Source organism: Rhinopithecus bieti, unplaced genomic scaffold, assembly GCF_001698545.2.
Source record: "Rhinopithecus bieti isolate Rb0 unplaced genomic scaffold, ASM169854v2 repeat_38773, whole genome shotgun sequence".
Classification (NCBI taxonomy): Eukaryota; Metazoa; Chordata; class Mammalia; order Primates; family Cercopithecidae; genus Rhinopithecus; species Rhinopithecus bieti.
Genome location: NW_016907794.1, coordinates 1 through 2,048, shown reverse-complemented (window position 1 = coordinate 2,048; position 2,048 = coordinate 1). Strand labels below are relative to the sequence as shown.

The 2,048-nt window shown below is 34.7% G+C and overlaps 1 pseudogene across 1 annotated transcript; it reads right to left on the bottom strand.

Moving 5' to 3' along the window:
* Nucleotides 1-609: 609 nt before the first annotated feature.
* On the bottom strand, nucleotides 610-2,042 carry LOC108526166 (cell cycle progression protein 1 pseudogene; annotated as a pseudogene). Its single transcript, XR_001884435.1, has one exon. The product of XR_001884435.1 is annotated as a cell cycle progression protein 1 pseudogene (transcript).
* Between the last annotated feature and the right edge of the window lie 6 nt (nucleotides 2,043-2,048).

Here is a 2,048-nt window from a genome sequence, read left to right as displayed (position 1 = left end):
TAAAAGTGAAGCTAACATTTTAAGATTAGGTAAGTTTCATGTTACAGAATATAAAGATGAAAATGGATAAAAAATTATTATGAGGTACACACATTAGAATCTGACTTGCTCAGTTGCCTCTTTGTGCCTCTACCTTTATCAAAGATAATTATGTGATTAAGTATTAAGTATCTTAAGTAAGCTGGTATGTGGAATGGACAAGTGAAAATAGGTGGGGCATTCGAATTATTATATATGAGCTCTTCTGACTTCAGAGTAAAATTTGTGTTGCTCACTCCTAGCTTCCGAAAGTGAATAAATACACAAAAGATTAAAGGAAAATAATTTCACTCAAGGTGATCTTTTCATTATAAACTATACTGAAAAGAAACAAACTTGGCCAAAATAGGATTTTATATATTCTTAACTGATTTTAGGATAAAATTAAACCATTTGCTCAAATCAAAGTGATTACGTTATAATGAAATGTTCTATTTGTAATACCTAATAATTTTAGACTCCACCTTTCAATTTATTCTGAATTCTCAGTGGCAATAAAGCACAACTCTTAGAAACAGTAACCTTCCAAGAAACTCATCAAATCATAAAATGCTATCCAATCTACAAATGTTACAAACTACTGTAATGACATGGTTTTATGTAAACCGACCTGGGTCCATATGGAGGGGAAAAGTGTGACCAAAGAAGTGTCTATATATATATTCATCCAACTTCTCAAATACTCCATCATTATCTACTTGATATTCCTTCATGTTTCTAAGATAATCTTTAACATCATTAACAAAGTCAGTGAAGAGCTTCTGATCATGTATAAAGACACCATTTAGGAAAACTTATTGATGAACTGATCAAGTTCGTTCCAGTGACAAAAGTATTCAGTTCTTTTAACATGTACCTTTGAATTATCTGTCTAAATTCATCCATCCTTATAGGATTCACCACTGTGTTAAAAGGCTCATGGACTCTTGTTGAGCACAATCAAATACACCAGAACAAGCCTTTCTGAAAGAATGAGAATTGTCTCTACAATTATGGCCAGGACTGCATTTCTTTGAATTTGTATTTTTTCTGAATTCTTTAAAGTGAACTGGCTTTTCTTTCCTTCCATCATTTTGCATAGTAGGGCCTCTATTATGATGGTTTTCTGTAGGTGCCTTATACTGTGGATGTAAATAGTCACTAAAACTGTTCTTGCTTTTCAGCTGCTTCTTTTGTAGCACCAAATCTTTTATTACCCTTTTCATCAAAGATATTCTTGGTGGTATCTTTAAAATGTCTGAAAGTGGATTTAACTGAGTCTGAGAATTTTTTCAGATTTTCCTTCACAGCTTCTTTAGCCTGCTTAATTTTCTCTTTGTGATGCCTCACAAACTCCTTGGTAGAATTCTTCATGGCATCAAATGTTTCCTTAACTGAACCCAAAATGTTTCCTTTGACTTATTTTAGCCCTGTGGTTTCCTCTGCCCCTTTCTTTTTTCCATCCGTTTCTTGTTTTCCACTTTGATCTTTTGCCTCAACATACAATCTTTCCCACAAATCAGAACGCTGCTGTTCGAAGGTTAGCTTCCGTTCCAGCTCAGTGAGTCTTTCCCGTAAGATTGCTATTTCCTTTTTTTCAGGGTATACATTGGGAGAATCGGACTTGCCATGTAACTGACTACCACTTAACTGCTGGAGTTCCCCCCTTAAAGCCGTAGTTACTAGTCGTTCTTTCTCCAGTTCCCTCTTTAGCATCTTTGCTTCTGCCAACAGAGTCTCCCTTTGACTAAGAAAGCTGTGTTTTTTCTGCTTTTCCTCTTCCAAATGCTGCTTAAGTTTCTGATTTTCTTTAACTAATTCAGTACTTGTCCCTTTATCTTCCAATATTCTAATCTGTTCTCTTAGTTTGTTTAACTCTTCCTGTAATGAGGATAAGGCTTTTCTTCCTTCTCCAGAGATACTCTTAAATACCGATTTTCTGTAGCAAGGTTCATTTTCTGAGTTTCAAAGGACATCTTCTCTGCTTCAGTAAGTGTCCAACACCTTGCAAGATTTTCTTTCAATGACTT